The 27,129-nt window shown below is 38.8% G+C and overlaps 1 long non-coding RNA gene across 2 annotated transcripts in view; it reads right to left on the bottom strand.

Annotated features, from left to right (window-relative positions):
* LOC146504385 (uncharacterized) overlaps positions 1–27,129 on the bottom strand; it is a 200,374-nt gene that overhangs the window by 128,059 nt on the left and 45,186 nt on the right. Inside the window, exons 2-3 of one of the 2 annotated variants that reach the window (XR_014868727.1) lie at positions 3,052–5,754; positions 1,149–2,846 (exon numbers count right to left, since the gene is read on the bottom strand). The exons of the other annotated variant lie outside the window; for it this stretch is intronic. This is a non-coding gene — a long non-coding RNA (uncharacterized LOC146504385). Of the gene's footprint in view, positions 1–1,148; positions 2,847–3,051; positions 5,755–27,129 lie in introns of those variants that run through there. 2 annotated transcript variants of the gene reach the window in all.

Below are 27,129 nucleotides of genomic sequence, written 5' to 3'. Positions count from 1 at the left end.
ACAATTTATTCACTTGTCTCTCTTTTTCTCACTACATCTGTTATGCATTGAAGCATAGCTTTCTATTTTCTATTTTCAATTTAGGCTGTGGTAATGGGTTCATGGCCTGATCTTGATGGTAACAAGAGCATAGCTATAGGTTGTTATAAGCTGTGCCATTAGGGTTTATTAATCAGTGCTTTTTCTATGGAATACATGCCTTTGAGGAAATTTTTTTTTTCCTCTCTCCAAAAGCTGATGAATCAGAATGAATTACAGAAATTACTGAATTTGATTAAGTGGATGCTGTTCCCTGAAAACAGCTATACATAATTACTCCTGCCAAGAAATAGTACAGTTTACAGTAAAGCTGCAGACAGTCTGCAACGGCTACAATTGATGTCAATGCCTTTTTAAACTTTTGATGATTTTGATCTTTGAATAAAGAGTTTCTCTTTTTCTCTGTGTAATTCTTAGATTTGTAGGCTAGCTGCTACTTCGTGCCATGCCAGACGCCCAGCTGATCATCTGTGACTCTGCAGAGAACATCTGTTTCACGGATATTTCTGTTAATGTTATCCTGAAGCACTCTGAACACGCTCCTCCATTTGCTTCTTTATTCTGTGTAAGTTCAAAGGTTTGTATCTGGCTCTTGGGCTCAGTTGCAGGGTCATTTGGGTTTGAATGTATGTAGAATAAATAGTTGAATATAATGCAGTTGTTTGTTTTTTTTTTCATGTAACACTTTAACCTATGATCATTTGCAATGTGACTTCTTCCAGAATCTGACTCTTTATCTTCCATAAGCTAAACCCAAATAACAAATCTAAATTTATTTTGAATGGCTGTCTAATGATTAAATATTAAAAAATAAAGTTATTACGTCTAATTATCAGTATGAAAAGAAGGTAGTTCAGTAAAGCTCAGACATTGTTTTATCTGACACATTCATTACGCTGTCATTTTGACTGTATGAAAATACATGGTCACATGGAAATATCTGTATTTCATTCTTAGGGGGGAAATTAAAAGTGAAATAAACAGCACAAAGTATAAATGTTATCAAAAAATGTAGAAATATAAGGATTAACAAATTTATTAAAAGACCTCTTTCAAAAATAAGAACATATAGTTTTAGACTTTTGACAGATTTCTAAAATATTTATTAGTCTTGAATTGAATTCAAATGTTTATATCCAAAATGGAATTCTTTGAGAAGTCAGAATTTAACCAGAACAACATTTAACCACTAAAATATTTTTTTATTCTGTTCAGGAATAAAAATAAATGTGCTTCACTGCTTTTTTCTGTTTTATAAGTCAGAAACCTTATGCCTTAAGTTAAGCTGTTGAAGAAAAGAAATAAAATACCACAAGGTCTCATATGCTTTTCAGTGGTATATGCACCAACATTTTTTAACCACTTTTCAAGAGAAGTCAGACACACTTCTTGACTTTATGTGTAAAAGAAACTGCTTGTCTTTTTCTCCTTCTCTCTGTCTTGTTCAGCTCTGATCGATGTCTGACCACGGTGGCCGAATGCATAGATCTAAAGCTTCACAGCTAAAACCTCTTAACTTTATTAAACTGTCACACCACCATTCTTCATGCGCTCACAGTCATCATTGGTTTTAACAGGAAGGTTGATAATGGGAAGAAGCTCCGTCCCGCACCCTCCTTTCTGGTTCATCTTGTCTACTTTTCTATGTTGTATGATCTCTCCCCTGTGGCCTGTCTAGAAGTTATTGGTGGTGTTAAACATTAAAATAACATTAAATGTTCTCTTTGAAATAACTGAACACAATTTTGCAATTTGCAATCTTTTCTTTTTAATTTCTTGATTCATAAATCTTGAGGTATAGCGAGGGCTGGATATCTAAACTGGATTTCACTGTCAGACATTTGGAGGATTTGTTAGCCACTGTTTTTTGAATTTTCAAAAAGAGTATTAAATTTCCCATCCATCCATCCATTCTCTTCCACTTCTTGTTAGAGTTGTGGGGGTGCTGGAGCCTATCCCAGCTACCATAGGGCAATAGGCAGGGTACGCCCTGGACAGGTGGCCAGTCTGTCGCAGGGCCAAGATCATAGCGACAGACAACCATTCACAATCACATTCACACCTATGGGCAATTTTGAATTACCAATTAACCTAACCCCACTAACTGCATGTCTTTGGACTGTTGGAGGAAGAGACCCCACACAAACATGGGGAGAACAGCAACACTCAACACAGAAAGTCCCCGGCCAGTACAGCCAACAGTGCTAATCACAGCACCACTGTGTTTGCCTATATTAAATTCTGTAAACTTTAAATTAGGTAAAATTCTTGCTCAAGTCCTCACACAATATTCATCATGTGAAATGTGTTCTAAACATACAAGAGGTCTCAGAAGTTTGCATTGGCTCCCTCTTCCTGAATGAGATTTATCAGCGTACTCCGTCTTCACCCCCATAGTCCAAAGACATGCCTGTTAGTTAACTGGTTAGTCTGAACTGACAGTAGGTTTCAATGTGAGTGCCATTTGTTGTGTTACTATATGTGTTGCCCTGTAATGGACACCATCACTTCTTCAGCCTTCATTTGGAGAAGATTAATTGGTGCTTGGATGATGGATTGAGAAAAGGACAGAAACTTTAGTGTTTCTATTTTTCATATTTTTTTAGCCTGTTTAAAAATGTGCACATCATAGGGGTGGGTGATATAAACGATATACGATATAAACAATATAAATTTGGCCAACGATAGAGATTTAGAGATAGAGAAAGCATCGCAGTGGCTACAGCCATTATCATTTGCAAATTATGCCGACAGTCATAGCAAAGAGATGAAGCACTTTTGAAATATGGGGAAAGCCAAAAACTGCGCTTCCTCCACTTCCGTAACATTGATTCATTAATGTTGAATTCTCTCGCAGCTGCTCTATTCCAATGTTGTTGCAGTATATTAATAACTAACCTGGTATTGTGGATGAATAATCTCAGTTGTTTTCATGACTGAAGTTTGCCCCGTGTATAGCATCCTGCTATGCGATTGCATTTGACCCTGACCACCAGAATCCGTCACGTTAACTTTTATCGAGTGGAAAAAAAGTTGGCGTTCATCCTCCAGCTTCACTGTGCTAATGTTATGCTAACATAGCTGTGTCACTAGCAATCACGTAGCACAACATTATATACCAGGTAGTCCAACTTCAGTAACCCTCCAAACGCCACTGCTGTTTATTTTTCTGTCTTAATTTATGTCGGAAGTGGTAGCAAAGCTGTACATTTTAATTAGTTTCAAAAATCTCTCAGTCAGAACATGGTGGGTCATGTTTAGGTGGAAACTAGCGAGCTAACTTCCTGTTAACTTCTAACTCCGTTAAACTTAATAACTTCTGTTTTAATGGACGTATGGATGTTAAACGTAATTGTTACACCTGGTAAAGCAGCAACACTGATGATTTTATTAAAGATGAAAGAATTTAGACAGTTTTTAACTCTCAGTGTTTGTTTGACTTTGGGACCTGAAGTGAACGGAGTTTTGGACCCAGATTACTCCGCGAAGCTCCTCACTAATGCATAATGCTCTGACAATCCATCAAGCAGTGCGGTTTACCAAAGTTGTACTAAAACATTTTTAACAGATTTCTGCACACCAAAATCGGTTCGAGGTCAGTAAGCACAACCAGAATTCATACATAAGGCACACTCTCGATTTTTGAGAAAATTAAAGGATTTTAAGTGTGCCTTATAGTGTGGAAAATACGTTATACAGAAGAAAGGAATACATCGTGATATATATCGTTACCGCACATGCTTCAAATTATATCGCGATATGAATTTTAGGCCATATTGCCCAGCCCTAGCACATCATGAAAAAGGTGATATGTAAGTATTGCTTTTTCACTTTCAAGTACTTCTGACTGGAATGAAAAAAACCCAGGGAGTGGACTGAATTTATTATACTATATATAAAGAAATGCACTGCAGCCTTTAGTTGAAACGACATTTTACATTATGAATATGTTTGCCCCATAAATCTCACTGTCCTTATACAGGAAAAAAATAGCAAATAAACAAAACAATCTTCTATTTCCAGCTTTAAAAGATCTCGTCATGGATCAATGGTTCTGACAAAGAAAAAACATGTCTAACAGGCCTAAGACCAATTGTCATAAAGACAAAACTGTTAAAGTTTGAGATCAAATCCAGAATGTCTCACTGATCTTGGAGATTTGTGTTTCACTGAAACGCTGCCTTTGATGAGGCTGCTTAGAGGAAAACATTTCGGCACTAGCTGACACAGGAGATCTGACATTTGACAGAACATTTTGTTCATTTTGAGAATTAACATTCGAGGACACCCTTTAGTTTACTGATAGACAGTCACCGAGGCATAAATTGAAGAAAGAAATGCCGTGCCGAAGCTGGCCTGAAGATGTGTAACCTTTGCATCAGTGAGCAAACTGACAAATATTCTGTTCTTTAGCAGTTCCTTCAACATCTCTGCGAGCATAAAATCATAGTTCAACCTTTTATAACATTACCCTCCACCTACGCACGCATTTTGTCTTCCTCACTCAGCTGGATTCAACCGCATTTCCTGAACTGACTGAGGAGGAAAAAGGCAGAGTTCAGCTGTTCTCCTGAGGATTCTCCTTTCAGGTCTCTGCTGACTTGTTAGCTTGTTCACTTCCACATCTCCTGTCAGATCGAGTCCTCCCTCCAGATTAAGACCACCGACCATGCTGGCCATGTCAGTCATGTCCAGCTTTGTTTCTGATGTGTATCTTCAATGCTTTATCTGGGTCATCATATTGACTCTTGCACAATATAAGTCTGTGTATGTTAAGTATCCACAACTTTCTGATCATAATAAAGTATTTTTAGAGAACATTATTATTTTTTCTAGTGTTGAATAATGTATGTATAAATTAAATAGCTCTGAAAGCGAATAGTGGGATAAATTTGGTCCTGTGATGAAGGATGATGCTAATCAGTTCAAGTAATTCAAAGTTAGTATGGAGGTGGATGTCATACAGTATATCCAGCTCCCAGACAAATGCATCTATTCCCACATTCTGAAGCATTCACACTCAGGTCGAGCAATAACACGACCATGACAGAAAGAATACATCAGTCTTTTTCAATTACACCGACTCTCCCACTACACACCACTTTGCATCTATACACCAGGTTATTATGCATGAGCTAAACTGTTGTGCGAAATTAAATACGCCGTTGACCAACATTTGAAAAGTCACAGCAGAGCAAAATCTGACGTCTTCTCATGAATACTGACAAGCTACCCCAGTGCTGCCGCCTGAATATCTTTTGACTAAGGACTATCCAGGGCAGGAAAAACAGGACCCTACGCACAGACATTTTTAGCACTGTGAGAAAGAGGCTGCTGTGCAGCCATTATTTAGATCTTTGGGTTTGTGCTATGAGCTGTTCTCTCTCCAAGGCAGCTGAAACTGATGAATGTAATTCATCACAGAAACCCAAACACACCATATGGCTGTCACTGCATGAGGTGAAACAACACAAACAAGCAGCAACTGGTCAAAGTCAACACAATCCAATGCTGAAAGTAGCTGTGGGGGCGGGAATGATTCATCGTCCACCCTTCAACATGAAACCATGTAAAGCAGTGAGGGAAACTCTGCCAAGAGTAAGAGGAAGCCATTTTCGCTAGCATATGCACAAGCACACAAAATACACACGCTCAAACCTTCAAACATAAGCATAGCCTTATGTGTCGTTTACGTAAGAACTAATTGTGTTTTACCTGTATTTCGGGCGCCATGGTTGAAGTCGAAGGTTCAGCGTGGAGAAGAACAGGAGACGGCAACAAAACAAAACAAAGAAAAAGAACAAATTAGCAAACACTCAATAGCAAGAAGCAAAGCATATAAAAGATGGAAAATAAAAACACGTGTTAACTTTGCAACTTTAGGAACCAACAGACCTGAAACTTACCCATACACAGCCAATTAATTATTTCTAGCTTTCCACTTTCCTTTTTTTTTTGTTTACTTCAGAGCACATGTCAGGTTGTGTGCTCTACCAGATACATTTTAGAAATGTTGACTGATCTGCTGCAAAGTTTCATTTTCATAACTGATCTGTGATTAGGAAAAGAGACTCAGTTAAATGTGATTTCAATTTGACAGTCCCTGAAACTAGCAAATGTAACCACCAGAGTGACTGGTCAGGATAACTGAGAAATCTGAGAAAATTAGTGAATATTTAAAATACAACATGTTAAGCTGAGGCTGAATTCAGCATTCTCACAGCCTGTCTGACTATCGCTTTCATCACCCCATTTTTCTTCTTTTTTGCAACACTACAGTTCTGCCAGGATTAGTTCTATCAGGACTATTTCAGATAAACTAGGACCGTTATTCCATCTGCATTTAAATTTGGCACTGTGGGCCAAATTTTGCCTCATTGTACTTATATGCACATACTTTAGGAGCTCAAGGCAGGAAGAGCAGCAGCAAGATCCCTGATAATGGACACGACATTGACTTGCAGACAAAAGGTTTCTAGATGAACATTACTCTGTAGGACTCTGAGAACTGAAGTGGTAAAAAAAAAATTAAATGTAGTTGATTTTCCCCACGAATATCTAAACCAGGATAACAATAGTCTGATATGTTCCACAACACGGGTGCATTACCTGAGGAAAAGAAAAATTTGTAGTTTTTGACTGCACAACCTCATTCCAGGATGTGTCACTGGATGGTCATTCACTACGGGGATCTGACCTCACCAATTGGTGTCTTGCTAAGGTTTCCAGACGAGCCTGTAGCAATGATGGCTGACGTTAAATTTTTTATTAGGTGAGGGTTCTCGAAGAAAATTCCCACCTACTGCAATGTTTGTGGTGGTCAGATGGCAGTCTTAGTGCACAGATGAAAGAATATCAGGTGCCAGCGCACGTTTTCAGATGAAAATCACGTCTTAGTCTTGCTTCTTATACTCTACAAAGCACCAGAAAGCATGCCACACCTCTACAAGCTGCTGAAATAGTTTAGTGCAACTTCTACATAGTTTAAAATCTGTCTAAAAAAGACAAAGATGTCTCCCTGGTTAAGAGTCCTTGAGAATTGTGTATAGAAGGAGGTTTTAATCTCACAAAACAGGTAAACAATAGCCATACATTTTTTGTCAGCAACTGCTGCAGAACATAGAGGCAATAACCTAGCAGATCTCATTCATGATGCCTTGCTCACTGAATGAGCAAATACGATAACACATTCACACTCAGTATCAAGCTACAGGGCCAGGACCAGACAATGACCAGTAAAAGCATTCTGCATATTGTTTCCTGCCACCTGTTGCATTTCCTACTAAGGTTCCTCTGAAGGATCTTTGCAAAGAAAAGCACAAATGGGATTTTTTTTAAAGAAAAAAGAAGAAGAAAGAAATCAGTGACTGGTAAACTGAGAAATGGTAGAAATGGTATAAAGAGCTTACTCATCTTTCAAACTACAAAATTAACAAATGCATTTAACCTAGATGTGTGCGGCAGGGAAGTTGAGAGGGTTGGAAGATGCACTCTGATAATGGCCCACATTTTGTTGCTGCAGAGACTGAGTTGAGTGAGGTCACTGAAAACATTAACCAGTCACATACACTGAAAAGGCTATGCAGAAGAAGGGCATAAATTTTTTAACAGCCCAGTCACATCTCATAAAGTGTCTGGGCACGGCGAGTCCGTACAGACGATCCTAAGCAACCTACTAATATTATAGACACTCACACATGACATTCTCCAAACTTATGCATGAGATTGAGTATGAGTATGATTAAATAGGCGAACCACGTGAACCAAGCTCAGCCTTCTTGAAAATTAGCACCTCACCATTTGCTGCTGATAAAGCCCAACATGCTGCCTTCAAAAATGACCTGTATGCTAGGACATGATGGAAACAAGTGCAATAGCTTGCAGATATTTTCTCACCAGATGCACTTGTGAACACTTGCCTCTCTTCGGGAGTAGCAAAAATGATCAAAACGAAAAGAAAAAAGTTTGAAATCAAGTCCAGAGATGGGGTGCTAGTCATCGACAGCTCATGAAGAGTAGTCCAAAACATTCCAGACTCAAAAGGAATGATATAAGAGACCCATAAATAAACTCTGAACACAAAGAAATGATAAAGGAATTTAGAAAAGGTGGACTGATGAAAATTGTTATTTCAATTTGTGCACTCTTTTAAATTTTCCCATTTATTATCTGAGTAAATTATTTCTGTGCATAAAATTCATTAGTGACTTGCTTAGAGAACTAGAAGGTGTGCAACTACAGTATTCATGTGATCTGAAATATTCTTTTCCCATTTTGAGGCTAACTAGGGCATAGGGATGAATTAGAAAGAAATGCAGGTAGAAAGCCAAAGCTCAATAATGTTGAGTAAAAATGCCAAGGCTGATAATAACACAAGGCCTTCTTTTCTAGTACGAAACTTTTTGTAATGTGCGAATACTGAAATCTTTTTCCTTGAACTATCTGACACACTGTAAATGAAGAACTTAACAAGCTCATCTAGTCAAACAGGCCCTCCAGTCACAACCCTGCAACTCTTTTGTGCCAGTGGGGTTCAGTAAATCTTCATCATGCACACAAAAATTCAAATCATAACTCAAGGATAACTGTATTATTTATACCTTTATACTGGGCATGGCTACTTCATTATATTCATAAAGATTAAGCATATACAGTATGCTAAAGCTTCATAAGCTGTAAAGCTTTTTCTGGAGAGCTTTTTTAAACATTTCTGCTACAAAAAACTCAACGGATATTTATTTGGATGTCAAAAACATACATCATTCAAATATATAAAAACCAGCTCCACTTTCAGTTTATATAAAATGAGCACTTACAATAAATTATACTTATTAATCAGAGACCAAAGTGCCACACGTATGCTATATATTTCTCAGAAACCCCTTAATAATTCCACATTCACCTTATGCCAGATAGGTGTGGCATAAGATGGTGTTTTATACTCTGCGATTGAATGATGGCCCGGCTTAAAAGCCAATTCTGAAATTAACACTAATAGTAACTAAAATTTAGCTGTGCTGTCTAAATCAGAACAGAAATGGAAGGATCTCAGACTAGCATTTTTAAATTCTTGATCATCTTGGACATTAAAATTGTAGCTGTTGTGTGATTTGTTGTGTAATCTGTCAGATTATGCACTCATTTGGTTTCCAGGGAAGAGACTACTATACTTATTTTCATTACACAATCAACATTTAATTCATAGAGTCCATCATTCTAATTTTGCTACAGAGCTTCAATATTTCAGTAGAATCATATTTAACTTATGGAATCCAAGAAAATTCATGGAGTTGGCCCTGAAAATAAGATTGACAATAAATATAGTAAATAATATAATAAAAATTGATACCACCTTTCAAAAAGCTCCATATCAGCACAGACAATAACAAAAAACGCAGACCAAGACTCATTATATTTCAAGCATCACAAAAGAAAACAACAGTGATGTGAAACATTTTTTGTAATTTTGCGGCCGTATATCACAACAGTGGATTTTAAATTAAACATTAAAGATTGATTAATTGAAATTCAGACTTACGGCTTTAATTCAAGGGTTGTGAGAAAACTGTTGCATTTACTCTTTGGGAATAATTACAACATTATATAATTACACTAATTACACAGTTTTCATAAATAATTTATCATTATCACTATCATTTAATAATTTGATAGTGACCTATATGGTAAATGGCCTGTATTTGTATAGCGCTTTACTAGTCCCTAAGGACCCCAAAGTGCTTTACATATCCAGTCATCCACCCGTTCACACACTGGTGATGGCAAGCTACATTGTAGCCACAGACACCCTGGGACGCACTGAAAGAGGTGAGGCTGCCGAACACTGGCGTCACCGGGCCCTCTGACCACCACCAGGCGGCAACGGGTGAAGTGTCGGGGCTCGAACCGGCAACCTTCCGATTACAAGGCGAACTCCCAACTCTTAAGCCACGATCGCCCCAATAGGTCTCAAGTAGTATATAGGCCTACTTGAGACCTATTCACTCTTTATTCCATTACAAAACATGACTGGCAGATAAAACATGGAGATGATTTCATCCCAACTTCATTTAAAAAAGAATGAATGTGCTCATAAACTCATGAGCATCTCTAATGTTAGACAGAAAGCACTTACGTAGAAACAGGATAGATAAAACTTTTCATAGGAATGGATATGAATGGGTGAATGAGACAAGTTGCATAAAATGCTTTGAGTCAAAAAACAAAATTCCTTCCTTGATGAATAGACTCCTTCACAACATCTAGCCAAGTGTGGAACAGCCTAAAGGTAGGCCTAGCATAGTTAATTTCAACAATCAACAGAGGCCTTAATGAACTGAAATACAGAAGGTTTATGACAAGGTCTCAACCACTGGATTTGTACCAGAATGATGGGAAGAGAACGATTTGTAAACCAAAACTGCAACTCATAATCCACCGCCTACCACATCAAACTCAGTAAAAGCAGTGATCTAACTTTAGTACAAAGCAACAACTTTCCCAAAACCTTATCTTTTTACACATTACACAGTCATGTAAACACGTATCAGTCAAAGCTTATTTAATTCAGACTATACTGAACAGACTGCTGCTTGAACTCAGCTATTGCGTATCTCCTGGGCCTGATGCTGCTGGCCTGCAATTTTAGCTTGTTGTTTACAGTCTCCTTTTTATCCTCTGCTAATTTTCTCTCATTATATCACCGCAATTAAGTGAAGAGATAAGAGTAAAGGTGAACATTAAAGATAATAGAGGATGTCATTACAGAGTCAGGAGAAGAGAGTCAATGATTCCTCACCTGTGAAGGATAAACAAACTATAAAATTTAATTACATGTAATATGATCAGCTTGTTTTTAAGTTCTGTCTTAACTCACAGGCTTGAAATTCTAGTTACTGGAAATTCTGTTTATTGTCAGCAGTGCGTGTTACTGGTTTGACTTTGAACTGGGCTCAGTCAACAGCGTAATCACATCCCACTGGGAGCTCTGGGAAGTTACAAGCCATGTTAACAATGCTGCATCAACTGGCAGGATAAGTGAGAAGGAGTTGCAAGGGGCTGTGTACATGAGAACAAAGTGAAACTTAATAAGAAAAAAAGAGACAGAATAAATCTAAGACGGGGTGAATATCTGTGAAACTGAATCGTGAACTGACTAAAATGTTTCTCCAGTGTTGATGATAGTGATATGATGATAGTACCATGTCACTATGATTAGAGCGCTTCGCTCTCGCTCTGTAGGCTTACTTGTTGGTCCTAGAGTATTTAAAAGTAGAAAGTGAAGGCAGAGCCTATGGAACATTCCAGACTGTATTTGGGAGACAGACACTGTCTCTACTTTGTGCTGAATCATACTTGTTATTAATTTCTGTCTCTCTTTCACAGCATGTCTTTTATCCTGTCTTCCTTCTCTCACCCCAACCGGTCGCGGCAGATGGCCCGGCCCTCCCTGAGTCTGGTTCTGCCAGAGGTTTCTTCCTGTTAAAAGGGAGTTTTTCCTTCCCACTTTCACCAAAGTGCTTGCTCATAAGGGGTCATATGGTTGTTAGGTTTTTCTCTGTATGTATTAATGTAGGGTCTACCTTAAAGCACCTTGAGGCGACTGTTGTTGTGATTTGGCGTTGTATGAATAAAACAGAATTGAATTGAACTGAACACTACAAACCACCATGTAGGAGTATAGTGAAATAAAATGATCTCTGTTACAGCTGGATAGTGTAATGGTAAGACTAAACAGCTTCAGAGCGGGAGTCACAAGTTCAATTCCCACCCTGTATCTAGTAAGGGTCCTAGCTAGACCCCCATGCTAAAACCAAGCCCTGGAGTGGCGCGGCTATGTCCGCAGCCTGTCCGCAGCTCGGACACAAGAATTTCACTACATGTTGTACTGTATAATTGTGTATGTGACAAATAAAAAAGGTTGAGGTCGTTGTTGTTCTTTTAAAAGACACACTTTATATTCAGCCAAACTACATTTATTCCTCTTAGTTTCAGACAAATTAAGAACAAGCTGAATACAATATAAAGTATATGCGGGTTACTGGAAAGTCCAACCTGCTCTAGTGTGTCACCCATTCTCCAAGATGAGGGTGTAGGGAAACAACTCTCTCATATATTGTGGAAGAATCGAATATGTTGTTTGTTAAGTTGACCACAGCTATCTCTAGCTGGTATATCTCAAACTGACACACAAAAGAGGTCATGTTTAATTTTATTCCAGCTAGTTTTGCCAACAAGCGTTTGGATCACCATGGCCGAAACCCCTAACAGCCAACTGAAACAGATCACAATTAGGGGAGCTATAATGTGCCTGTCTGAATAAGAATTATATTCTAATGGTGGACGGTGAACAGGTGGCTGGGGTGGATGCCACACAGGCCTGGCATGTCCAAAGGTGTAATGAGGGTCCGATTAATTATCTAGACACAGGCACCCAGTCCAGCTTCCACCACTGACAATATCAAAATTGAGATCCCATCTTTAACATCATCAGGGAGGCTGGGACATTGACCCTGAGAGGACAATGTTCTACACTTCATGGTATGCTGACCCAGGTCTCTACCCTCATGAGGATTCTCAAGGATGCGTGGAAGCCCAACTAGTCTATATGTGCATTCTGGACGAGAAGAAGGAACAATACCACACTCCTCTGCATTTTATTGTGCTTTAAGAGTATGGGCTATCTGGTAGATTATCACAGAGAAAGCATTTCAAGCTAATGGTGTTGGGCTTTCCTCTGTCTCCAAGTCCGTTCACAACTTTTGTTAAGAGAATTTCCAGGCATAGAAAGATGGCAGAGAGTTTTTGGTTCTGTGACCTCAGAATCTCCTCTTTCCTTTTAGCAGATGAACTAGTCCTACTTCAGGTGGTGACCTCCGCCTTTGTAGTGGGGCCATTTGCAGATGAGTGTGAAGGTGGAGAGATGAGAATTAGCACCTCCAAGTCTGAGGCCCACTTCATGTTGGAGATGAGTTGCTGCTCCTAGTGAAGGAGTTCAAGTATCTCAGGTTCATGTTCACAAGTGAGGGGAGTGAGAGATTGACAGACAGACTGGTGCAATGTCTGTTGCGATGCAGATGCTATACTGGTGTGCTGTGGTTAAAAGACAGGTAGGCATGAAGTCAGAAATCTGTTTTTTCAGCTATGTTCTTACTGTCCAATAGAATATGTTCATGGACACAATGGATGCAGTAAATAACCAGATGAGTTCTGATACACGAAACAGGCAATTTGGTTTGCCTATTTTGAGTCTATTTTCAGGGTGCCTTCATGCACATTATGTGGCTTACTTGCACATCTTTGAAAACAAAATGAATGCTGAGTCACGTGGTTTGAGACAAACATATGCCACTATCCAACTGCCAAAACCTCCACAAAGTTATAAATGACCCAAGTCTCTTTTTTCTAGGTTCTGAAAACACGCATGGGCTGTGCTTTGGAAAACATAATTTAATTGATGCTGTGTGGTTCCCTTATTAGCAACACAATATTGCAAGCATTTCTTCTTAATTCCTGTACAAATGAAACAGATACATTCCATCTCAAGTTGTTTTCAACATCACGTCTCAGTAATGGACTATCTTTTCAATTTTGGAAAGCTATTATAAATTTGGGGTATAAAACAGATGGGGATTTTACATCGGTTGCTCCCTAAAAGTGCTTTTGGTGTCATATGTATATTAATCTGACCAGGATCTTGTAATGGGGACTGTAAAGATATTTACAGTCCCCATTACCCCATAAGATTCAGTCCAAATATACAATATTTGGACTGAAAATGCAGTAACTATACTGATCAGATGGCTTCTTGGTTGTTTACATTAGTTTCTTACATAAATTATACAGTTTAAAGTACAGATTTTTTTTGCCAGCATGATTAAGTACATCAATACACTTACATCTATGCTCACATATGACATATAGAGCTACAGTTTTTGAAAAAAAAAGATACTGCAACAAATAAAATGCTTAATTGTAAAATGTAATTATCCCCTAGCCCACCTGGAAAATTAACATGAGCCTCCCACTGCTCAATCTGTTTTTGAATGAGTGACAGGAAGACAATTTGTTCACATTCTTTGGCAACAGGGACAAAGGCTCTTGTTACTTGACCTTGACTCATTAACATTCTCTTAGCAGTAGCAGTATACTTACAACTTAAAAACTTACCAGAAACTCAGAATTATGTCATTAAACTAAGTATATTCAAAGCTATTACGAAAGTAGTAGGCAAGACTTTGGGAAGAGGACAATAGCTGAATGTCTTTAAGAAATTACAATGAAGCAAAGTAGACCATTTCACCAGAAAAATGAAACAGATTTTACAATTTCACCAGTGGACACCTTATTTTGTGCACTAAACTGACAGTAGGTAAATTCCCTTCATTCAGCTAATGTAGGTGTATAGGTGGCCAGATGCCTCAATATCTTTCTATTGGGAAATACAATAACCAGAAGCATCTGCAGCGCATGAAGCATGGACACTTTCCTTGTCATTCCCACTGAGGTTGAACTATAAATCAGATGAAAAATGAAACAGATTTTACAATTTCTGTGAACAATTTTCTTTACTAAGAAAGAATAACTTTAATCATAACACTCATTGTTGGATGAGGACAAGGAACAAGAATGACCAGGCATGCCATTTACACATTTATTTCAAGAACTCACTGCATCCATTCATTAATTTTCTTAACCACTTATCAAACTCAGGGTTGTGGGGTTGCTGGAGCCTATTGCGGCTATTCTACTGAATGTAACAGTCATTAAATGGTCATTAAATATAAATATTAGTGCTGGGTTATTGAGGGAAAAAAAACCTATGTGAACTTGAGATCAGAGTTCTCGTAAGAACAACTGCTGAATTATTATTCTCAGACTGTTGCATGTGTAATATGCGGCTCTGTATTTGTTGTGCTTTTTTCTCTATAGTTGCATGTTATTCAACAGGCTTTTTTGGCTGTTTCTAAGAAACAGAAATTTTTTTAAGGTAATGACGTGTTCTAAAAAATGGGAAATAAATAGACACATATTAAAGTAATTATTACAAAATATACTCAAAACTTTAAGTGCAATTATTTCCTTATTACATGGTCCTTTGCTTTCTAGCCACAGCTAGGATTTGTGGTTATACTTATTATATAACTTGTATAAAGTACAAGTTATACAAGTACAAACTAGAACTTGTATAAATTGTATAACTTCACTCAGCAGTGGCTGTGGCAAAGTATCAATTATATTCCTAACACAGAAATGGCTCCCTGATGGACCAGAACAACCATCATATTTACATTTATAAGAAAAAGATCATAAGACAACGGAGAAATAATCTTTGTGTCTCAAAGGTGACAGGTACATGACAGGCAAAGTCGTAGTAACACGCATTTAAAGAGTTTTCACTTTGCCAGAAAATGAATCATCAATTTCACGTTCCTTCAAACATCACAAAAGTATTTAGAAGACCACACAGACAAACACAGGCATGGTCTAACAAAACTGAAAGTATAAAACGACTCATTCAACAACAATTATTACTTAAGACTAGAGCAGGGCGATATGACCAAAAATATTTATCACGATATACATTTGAAAATTTGCGATAACGATATAACTGACGATATAATTGACATGAGACAAAATACTTTACAACTCCACAACTTTATTAGTGCAAAAAAAAAACAACCATCAATGTATTTTCACTTAAACAAGCAGCTGTTTTTTGTGTGCATTAAAGTTATATAAAAAATTTTACAGTGCAAATGCAAATTCCTTGCTGACAATTTAACCAAAAGGCATTTCCAGTGGAAATTGGCCGACATATCCTCAGCATAACCATGTATAATATCCACAAAACTTAAAAAGAGGTCATACACACACAATACCGTAATACTATGCTGAAGCACAGTATGTATCACTCCGCGAGGCTCCTGCCTACGATAGCCGTAATGCTCCAACAATCCATCAAGCGGTGTGGATTCGTAGCTCAGCAAAGTCGTAATAAAACATTTGACAGATTTTCGAGCGCCGTGTACGACATAAAATCGTTTCGAGGTCAGTAAACACAACCAGAATTCAAACATAAGGCACACGGGATTATAAGGGGCACTGTCGATTTTCAGAAAAATCAAAGGATTGATTTTAAGTGTGCCGTATTTTCCAAACAACACGGTAATAACGACGGCCTGCTAGCATGCTCTACCAAAAATAGTGCTTTGTTGTGTATCTGACGGACGAAAGCTAAACCAGTTCCACACCACTGAAGTTGCAGCATTTTTACAAACCAATTCTGGTTCATCTGTTTCATTCAGCGATCCGCCTTCGCCCACCTCATTCTCCGTCACCGCCATGCTTTTTCCACCATGTGCGTGAAAACAAAGGCACTGCACATGCGTGTTTTACCATTATTCTATCGCGATATTTCATTTTCTTATCATTGCTCAACATTATACCGGTGAACGGTATGATATGGCCCAGCCCTACTTAAGACTTTCTCATGAACAAATTACTTTTATTTACTATTATTTTTGATGCCTAATCCTGGACTGAATGAGACAAATGTTACCATTTCTGTCCCTCATCTAGCCAGCCTCACATAGGCATGGAATGGGGCATAAAAAGAAAAAGAAACACAATGTGTATTTTAGGTCCCACCACCTCCTTCACTGCCTGTGCCAGTCTTATATCTTTGCTCTGAAACCGATTACTCCCCCATTCTGGATTTGTGCATATACTTAACCTCCATAGTGGAGGTATCCCGCAGCCTCTCCTTACACTGCCTTATGAACATGCCGGACAACAAACTAAGATAGCTGCGTGTAGAACTGTAGTGATGCTTTGTATGCTATTCTTTGTAAAAAAAAAAATACAGTTAAAGAATACATGTGAATAAGAAATAAAATACAACTGCGCAAAAAGAAAGTGACATCTTTTTTTTCACCAACCATGTTGGTGGTGAACACATTTCAGATACATAAAGAGTATTCGTTTAAATATGAATCACAATGTGGCATATCGTTTCAGTCAAAACAGAAGAGCAAAGGTGCATGCAGAATTTAAATGACAGCAGTTTTATTGGATTATGATTTTCCCCACTTTTTTCTAGAGAAAGCAAATGTAAAATCGGAAGCCTTGGTGTTTAAACGTTCTCACTCTTCATCGCTGAAGCAACAATAAGTGAAGCCCTTGGGCTGCTGGAAGCTGTCAATGAGTCGGAAACAATAGGGTGCTGGATGTTTCTCACTGTATGTATTTCACATTAAGCCGTTTCATCCCCTCCTACCTCTCAAATGCTTCATTGTGAGTGTGAATTTCTACCTCCTACAATCCATCTCCCTCTTAGTCTCAATTAGGGAGCTGGCAACTCTGATCAGGTGATGCTGTACTTTACTCGTTTCCTGTGGGAATCAATGGCCACATTTAATCAAATGGCTGGAAGCTAATGGCTTTAGTGGAGCTTGGGGTGTAGCATAGGTCAGTATCAGACAGCAGAGATAAATGACAGCTGACATCCCTCCTGGTAAAAAACACTTGAAGGGCATCTTAACAGAAAAGAAAAATAAAGTTTTAGATTTTCATGAACACTAATGTTTATTTATTCCCATGCACCTGGAGCCCCTATAGTGCAGTTACAGTCAGAAATCATTCACTGTTGGAAAGCCAGCTACACCCTGATTAGGGCTAATAGATTATTTTGTGGTTTCACTGCTTAATACGAAAGTAGTCTATCAGTCTGACTTGGAGACAACTTGATCAATAGCCTTATTGCCCCCTCACCCCCAGACTGTTTCTTCTATGGAATATGGTATGTCAACAGGTTTTAGCAGATTCCCAAAGTATTCCAAAACTTGTCTATATCCACATCTACAGCTAGTAAGACTCCATCCCACATTCACACACCAGTGTGTGAATGTGTGCGTGAATGGGTGGATGACTGGATATGTAAAGTGCTTTGGGGTCCTTAGGGACTAGCAAAGCGCTATATAAATACAGGCCATTTACCATTTACCATCTAATGATCGTTTGTAGAGTACTGCTTTCATCTCCTGAGCTGCTTGATTGACAGAAAGTTTTGTTCCATTGCCCCAAAAAATGCAGATCTTAGTTTCTCGCTTCAGGCACTGCCCAAACCACACTCCACTGGGCCTGGCATTAGCTGTCAGCTGAGTCCCAGAAGCTAAACCAAGATCAATAAGACTCCTTCTGTCACGGCGAGTGAGAAGAGCCGTGTGGAAAAGGAAAAAGAGGATCCAAACGCAGGCAGTCGTGAAGGTGTGAAGGTGATTTATTGAACACGAAATAGAGAGGCAAACGGCAAAACAGAGAACTAAACTATACTGGGACAACTAAACTACAGAGCATGAACAAGAACACGAACCTGAACATAAAGGAAGGAAGACGATGGTACATGATGATGACGGCAGGGAACACACAGATGAAACCGACCGTGCACACGACAATGGCGGCAGCGCAGGCAAAACCAATCAGGAGGCCGACCCCTTGGAAGGCAGCGGCGGCCACTGAGCAGGTCCGGAGGTCGGCCGCGAGGCCAGCGGTGGCGACAAACTCTTTCCGGAGGCCGTCCACAATGGCCATGATGCCAACTTAGAGGCCTGGAAAATGGCCGCCAGAGGCGAGGCAGAACAGGCCTTCTGCTTGACAGCTCCCTTCACTTCCGATGTCAAGCATCTGGCTCAGAGGTTGCTGCCATGACACCAGCCACCCTATGATCACTGCCCCCTCAGCAATAAAGGTAGGGAACATAGTTCACTGGAAGTTAATAGCCCAAACCTTCCTTGAACTACTCACAAAGCCCATTAATGAAGCAGCACTTGGGTTCCTCTCAGTTCAATTCAATTCAATTTTATTTATATAGCACCAAATCACAACAGTACTCATCTTCTTCACTTAATATTTTAAGGTAAACACCATACAATAACACAGAGGAAACCCCTACAATCAAACAACCCTCTTTAAGCGAGCGCTTAGTGACAGCGGGAACAGAAAGCTTCTTTTTAACAGGAAGAAACCTTCTGCATAAATAGGCTCAGTAAGGGGCAGTCATCTGCTGTGACCAGTTGAGGGTAATGGGAGAGGCAGGACGAAAAACACACTTTGGAGGAAAGCCAAAGATCAATAATAACGAATGATTAAATGCAAAACGATGTATAAACACACAGAGAATGAGAAGACATGAGTGCACAAGAAACACTCAGTGAATCACGGAAAGCCCCCAGCAGCCTAGACCTGTTGCAGCATAACTAAGGGAGGATTCAGGGTCACCTGATCCAGCCAGTATACGTAATCACACCTTTCCAGGTTTTGCTGTCATTGACATGTAAAGGTGACGTACTGACTACAACTAGTTTTGGCAATTGGGGATTAGACCATCATTTTCTTCAATTCCAGTTGTCCCCCAAGCAAGCTAATGGTTGGACCAATTAAAAAAAATGTGAAAATTAGACTCCCTTCTTGTCCCTGCAGGTGGTCTATGCTATTCCCAGAGCTGTGCTCTTCTCGACCGGTGTTGTTCCTGGGATCTGCTGGAGCCATCTTCCTGATGTACTCATGGGTGTTTGTTGTCTGCATCATGCACAGTGGTTCTGACACTAACTAATCCTTGGCTTTCTTTCTTTCCCTCAGTGGATAGTCTCAGGCTGTTGGATTTAGGGTGAAACTCTCCATGCATGATCAGGAGCTTTTTTGTCTTGATGTCAGTGGCTTTTCCTTTGTCCAGCTTATTATCCCGGCTAGGTACCTGATCACAGTCAATCACAGGATACCTGATCATATGTGTTAATAGCCCGGATCATGTTATTTCCATTTAGCTGACTCCCCAGGACGTGCCTTACGTTCTCCAGGTATTTGGTGGTTGAGGCTTTCCTAGCGACCTCGTCATGGGATTCCCAGATGCTTGTAGCTGTACTCATTGTCTGAAATGTTGCCTCCTGGCAGTGTGATCCCCTATGGAATCCTATGAGATTCAGGCCTATGCAGAAAAACAGTGGGGACAGGGCATCCTTGGTAGATCCCGCACTTGATGGTGACTTGTGCTATAGGCTTGAATCATCTGAAGTTGTTCACTACACAGTTTTGTTTTTTTGCTATCTTCATACATGTATTATGTATCATGAGTGGATGTTAGCAAGTTTATATTTGGGTTATCTTGTGTTCGCCTATAAACAACTTTGGAAGTGAATATTAAGATGTGTGAGTGGTAATGGACCCTGGAGCAAACACTTGAACTTGAATAATGAACAAAAAAGAGACTCAGAGTGAAAAAACATAGAAAGTAAAAACATTTGCCCTTTTGTTGACTTGCTCTCAAACAAGTTGAATGGGTAGGTACAATCATTATTCACTCTTTTAGTAATGTTAGACTCCTTCAGTACTGCCACGTTTTGCCACTGGCAGGAGCAAAATTAGTATTTTCTTGCAATGATTAGACTTAATGTTTAATATTCAGAAAAAGAAAGTTGTTTCAGCATCACAGAAAGTGTTTGCTAGAAGAAGGAATAACATTGCCTCTGGGATATTGTTCACTTTTACGGTGCTTGATGTCTTTATTTTGAAAATGACTGTACGTACAGCAGGATAATAAGAGTGACACTGGGATTCAAGGACCATTATTTACCTATTCAAATATGCAGCAGTATGGCGCACTTCATAGGAATATAAATAAAGATTTGCTCCTGTAATGGCTCCTCTGAAGGTTTATTTCCAGGCACTTGTCAAACGACATATTTTCACAACAAAATCCCTAATGTGTTTTTATACAGTCTCTTTCAGACTAGGCTGCATAATTAGGTAGCAGAAGCCTGCTGGATGATCAGATATTTAGAAAGTCATATGGCGGAAGTGTCTCGGTGTTGTCACAACCCATAAATCAGAGCTGCAGTTGCATAGTTGTTGATTTAAGTGATACTGTAACAAAATGATCAAAACTTACAGAGCATGTAACCTGAGGGAGACAAAACCCCTATACGCACCCTTTCCATTTCTAAAATTCAAATAGAGTTTAAATAAAAGACAGTGCAGCGAATAAACACACCCAAAACACTGGCCTTAGAGAGAGCGGGCAGGACTGTAGCTTCAGACTTTGACGTGTAGACAAGCCAGGAGGAGGAAGATTAGAAACCAAAATTAAACAGCGAACAAAGAGACTCTCCAAATACTAACTGATTAATGGGGCAAACAGAAAAAATAACACACTGCTTTCCAGACAAGAAGATGTTTTCTATTGGATGTGACATAATGCTAACTTTCAGGCTCATTGGTATGAGCTCAAGTCCTGCAATTTAAATGTTGGCACCGAATCTCTACAAGTGAAACAAACAACACTTCCAATTCCTCCGCAGACTGGTGACTTCAATGAAGTATCGCAGCATCGCATCATTAGCTCTAAACTGAAAGACTAGACGACTCTCACTACACCTCCTCAACACACGTCATAAAACAGACAAGCCTACAAACAACAAGTATAAAAAAACAGCAGGACTGGAAAGCAGAGAAGAGGAAGCAAAACCAACAAAAACAGTCACCTTAATCCATCTGATTCACATCATGTTTATCGTCCAAGCAAATTTAAATGTGTTCTTTTGGTCACCACCACTCTCACGCCCTTTTGGATAATTAGCACCTGGACCTGACGGCTTGATTTCTTGACATTACTGGGCTGGTGAATAGGTTACACAGAATGTAGCTACAAAAAGACTGGTTGTGCATGAAAACGGCTTACATCTCAAGTGTTTTTAAGGTTCAGCTTCATTATATCTGGTGAAATGTAGGTATTCAAATGGAGAAGAAGATTTAAAAAATCGAGAGGAATTTATATTCCATGTTTGTGTTCCACTATTTTGCAATAAAACACCTGGATCATCTTACTGAAGGTCCCAAGTGTCAGCTGTCTTTAGCTGTGCATACTTGCCCACCTTGTTTAAAGAGGACTATAGAGGCAGAGAGAAGACCATGAGGGCATATTAATTCCTGAGGCAGAACTATCATGCATATATTTTACATAAGCTTGGCACGGGCTAACGCTCAACATGGAAAACGTGGCCATGATCAGCCACCCTGAAATCCCATATATAAATCCGATCTTATCATATACTGCATGTTTCGATGGTAATAACACGCTTATCCTAATAATTCAGACTGAAGAATCTTTAAATCCTGCGCTTCATAAACTTTTATATCTCTCATTCTACGTACAGAGACGTATCAAAGTCACATACCATAGTAGTAACTGTAATAGATACTGTATGGAACAACTACAATCAAATCAGTGCTCAGAAAATAATCTGAAGCTGACCCTGAATATATGACCCTGCGTATGAACATGAATCAGGGTTGATTATTATTGAATGGAGGTCCGGCAGAAATCATTGACTGCTTCATAAGATTGATCTAGTTTTTATTGACTGCAATAACTGAAAGCAGAGAAGCGCTGCCCTGTCAGCATCTTCTGTTTGTTCCTTCACAAGCAGCATGTCTTTCTTTCTCTCCGTGCTGTTCAATTCCTTTATTAGCAAAGCTCTGAAAAACATCACACAGAGAATATAATGGCTTTGGTGCTGGTCCAATGACTACAGAAGCAGGATTTCAAACTAGGTTTAAAACTGTTAAGGCAGTAGAAGGATGGAGGAATGCAATCCAAGCCAAACAGTGCAGCACCTGACCTTCGTATGTTTGGTGGGTCAAAGTATTTTATGAATTGTCAGTAGAACTGGCTTCAGTCTTTTGCTTGTCTGCCCCAGATATGTTTCACCCAGAAAGAACATTTTTAAAAATCTAGAAAAAAGAGAGACAGGCCTGAAACTGCCAAAATCAAGGGCAAGAATGAAGAGACGACGAACACCACGGATGCTGAATGCTGAGTGACAGTGTTGCCAAAGGATGGACGCTGAGCAGCAGCATTTATTGCCCCATTCTCAACCCAATCACTCCTGAGCCAACTGCTGTGGATTTCAATCTAAGTGGAAACATTTTCAGTTTGATCCAAAGATTTATGGAAAAAAATGACCTGTAGCAAAAGGCCAAATCATAGACGGACACAGCTTTTTTTTCTTCTTCTCTATTTTGCCTGCACACGTTGTGCTTTCTCTGTCACATGGTTATTAAACCTTGCATCTCCTTCTGTATGTATCCTTACCTTTCAGTCAAAGTGAGTGAAATGTGTAATTTAGTTTCAGTACGTGTAACTGCTCAATGGTTATGAAGTGCTACGTGTCAGAAATTCTTTTAAAGGACATTTCAGAAACACTGATTCCAACAAGCTTTCAGGCAAATTCCTATCAAATGAAAATTAGAACTGTGTCCAAAAGCTGTATTTTAGTGATATTAAGTGAAAGAATCGTTTTATCTTCCAGACTCATTGGGTTGCATTTCAAAGCATCTCTTCTTGGTAAAAAGTTCATTATTTGTGTTAACTACTTATTTTGACTGAATGACCTCACAGAGGTCTTTCTGTAGCACATTACATGACATTACATCATTTGAGCTTCAGGATTCTTCGTCTTCTTTTCCCCCCTTTATTCATATTTCCTGGTATTTTATCTCTTTTTTTTTTCTTTTTTAAAATCTTCCATATAGTTAACTAAGACAAATTCTTGTTTTTCTTTTGCACTTTTTGCACCATTCTTTACTCTGAAAAGTAAACAGGACATAAAGGGTGGAAAAATGAGACACGCCGTCAGCAAAACCGAAGAACGTAATGGTGCATTCATTCATCTATCCATTGCTGAAGGCAGGGATGTGAAGATGGAGGACATATACATGCACACATATGGCGACATACAGAGAAAATATGATGTTATGTTAAAACTTAGATTGTGCCTGCCGTAGTCTCTCAGCTCTTCTTTCCAAGTAACAAGAGCCAAGAAACACACACACAAGTATTTCTCTCTTCAACTAAAGCCTCATTAATTTGTCCCAAATCATTCAAATGGCCCAAACTTTGATGTGTTCACTGGATTCCTTTCTTGTGTTTACTGTCAGGGAAAAATCTTATGCGAGGAAAGTAACACACCTGGCTTCAGTGACATCCCAAATTAGTGTCAAAATAATGTGTCAAATAACGTTAAAGTGGCATTAATGTAGTCATTAATCTTTGATTTCTTCTAGGCTTTCTTTTATGGGAACGTGTCAAATGCTAGATTATAAGGATTGCATACTCCAAGTTACATCATTCATTTTTTTTTGTAGACATTTACATCTATAACTGAGCTTCTCTCAGTTTCTGACTGTGATAAATACTTCAATGCCAGTCTGGTTCTTGCTATAGTGAAAAGCTGTTTTTATTTCTATGTAACTATGTATGTTTAAGCATAGAAACTAAATGCTGGACATTTTCTGGGTTAAAGCAGACCATGGCCCTTCTTTAATTCCTCAGTGACCTTCATCCAGATGAGAACTGTTTATTCAGAATATTGAGAATAACATAAAAAAGGATATTATTAATAAACGCCTGCTGTAGGAAAATCTAAAAGTATCATACATATATAAAATTAATAGTTAAATATATAAGAAAAGATTGGCAGAGCATGTAATTATAGAAATCATTAAAAACATCTTTCTATGGTATTTTTCTGTGCTTACACTTCAATCATTATAAATTTAAATTTAAAAATTAAATTTTAAATTTATGGTAGCAAACCCTTTGCTGGCACACCTTCTGACCAGAACGGATCGAGGTGAGCAGAACCTATATTACGGAAAAGGAAAGGACACCAGAATGGCCCAATCTACAGGTTATTTATAAATGATTAAATGTGTGGAGTAGCACTCGGTCCTACCAAAACATGACACAAGCATTTAATTAAAATCTCAAGTTTAATTTTAATAAGTTTGACATGAATTAGCCCACATAAATACCATCTGTTTCTCTATCTAAAATACAGACTTTTTTTTACAACCTAAAGAAAAGAAAGAAAAAAAAAACTTTTACAAACTGCTGACCTAAAGTTTAAGAGGCCTCATGCATGTAGAAGAGCTGGGCTCAATCTCCAGAGATTTTATTTGGCTACTGGTAAAGGGACATGGCTGCTTTGAGTGGCAAATGTGTCAACACAGAGAGCTAACTGATATCTCTATGCTTCATTGTTGCTAAGACACTGAACTAGTTTTATCAGCTGTGTTTATGTTTTTGTGGCATTTGCAGCATTTTTCATTACCTTGTCCTTCTTTTGAGGTGAGTGAAATTCTAATATTTAAACTTTGTGCTACTTAGAACTAAGTGGCAGATATGTGTTTGTGTATATAGTCCATTAATGCAGTGGTTCCCAAACTTTTTTTGCTAGGCCCCCCTTTGTTTTACAAGTATAATGTTCCCCACCCCCGCACGCATGCACACACCCATAATTTGCTCCATTGCGGTTTATTTCACACCTCAAACATTTAGTAAACAATTAAGCAAATGCAAGTAAACTGCAACAAATTACAGGTAGTATGAAAATAAACTACTAACTCTTTTATGCTACGTCCGCATCTACATGGGTATTTTTGAAAACGCAGCTGTTTCGTCCACATGTAAAAGGCGTTTCGAATCACCGAAAACTACGATTTTTTTAAAACTCCTTTTTTGCGTTTACGTGTGGAAGAGGAATACAGAGTTCATCACGCAACATCAAAGGTATGTGCCCTTTTTCACGTCACGCTGTGCGCCACGTTATTGTTAATAAATAAATCGCAGAATGGCAGATAGAGACAAAATACTGTTAATCTGACTATCTGCAGGTTTTACACGCAGTTACTGTCCCTCCATTTACAAAGGCAGAGGCGTCACGGTGTGATTACTTTACATGTAGTTGTTTTTTTCATGTGTAATAATATTCAACATTGCTATCAATACATTTTTCAAAAAATGCCTCTCCGTGCAATTGGGTTTAAATCATAAACAACTGTTGGATGCTGTTTGTCCGTGAACCGAGGGAACAAATCGTGGCAGGATCAGCCTGATATTATTTATATCCCACTGTAACTTTACTGTATAAAGAGCTAACATCTCCAAAATGTCATGAGTAGTCATTATAAGAAGTGTTTGTGAACTAAAAATCAAGAATGTGGGATACTGTTTGTCCGTGATTTGGAGAGCCCAGCGGTGCTCCCGACAAAGGAAAGACCAATTCTGCAGGGAGACCTACCTCGGCACTTGTGCAGGTGAAACCAAAGGGAAGATATGCTTCACCATATTTTCTAGTCTTTGGCTTAGAATGAAGTTGGTTTGGAAACATATTCAGTGATGCTTCATCTCCTGCTTTGCGTTTGTGTGGGCGCCCCGTGCTAGCAGTGTTCAAGCCATTTTATTTTTTCCCCCCTTTTCATACCGCACCCCCGCTGCAATGGCTCACACTTTGGGAAGCTCTGCATTAATGTATGTTGTTATCCAGGGCCACTAGTCTTATAGATTCAAAAATGTACAGTGTATTTGGTTTTTTAAAAATACCCTGTTTTTTCTGTGCTGGAAATTATGCAAAGATGAGTATTGCTGTGTTCAGAATGATCAGCTGTGTTATAGCTAACAACAGGGGGCGCATTAAGGATAAAGAGCTGGTCTTAGCTTTGCAACAGTGAGACTTTCTGACGTTCATTTATTATGCTAATCTTGCTGCTGTATTCTCATAGCTAAACCCCAAAGAGAGGGTATAATGCCAAGAAGTGTATGTGTGTAGGTTGTGTGTGTGAATACCTCAAGTGTATGCAAGATAATTGGATTGTGTGCAATCATTTTCTTATAAAATAAGAAAATATGAAGAAGACAGTGAGGTTGTATACAGAGATGTAAACAGTAAGGTCCAAAGCTGTGGACTGACACTAATGTTATTCTTACTATCTACTGCATTTCCTAACTGTCACACACAAGCATTAAACTGCTGAACCCTTTCATGAGTGAAAGTGTGTGAAAGAGCATTGACAGCTTGGTACTGAAGAAATGAGCAGATGAAGTTGAGGTTTTGGACTGACAGCTTATAACAACCTGTCTAACATGAGACCAAGAGACCATTAGTCCACTGAGCTCTATTTTTACATCCCAGTACCCGTGCACCATGCCAACTGGTTGTCTCCAATCAGTCAACACAGCAGAAGGATGGCTGTCATTCA

This window comes from Neolamprologus multifasciatus, chromosome 14 (assembly GCF_963576455.1).
Source record: "Neolamprologus multifasciatus chromosome 14, fNeoMul1.2, whole genome shotgun sequence".
In the NCBI taxonomy this organism is placed as follows: Eukaryota; Metazoa; Chordata; class Actinopteri; order Cichliformes; family Cichlidae; genus Neolamprologus; species Neolamprologus multifasciatus.
The sequence above is the reverse complement of the archived record's forward strand: the minus strand, read 5'-3'. Positions and strand labels throughout refer to the sequence as shown.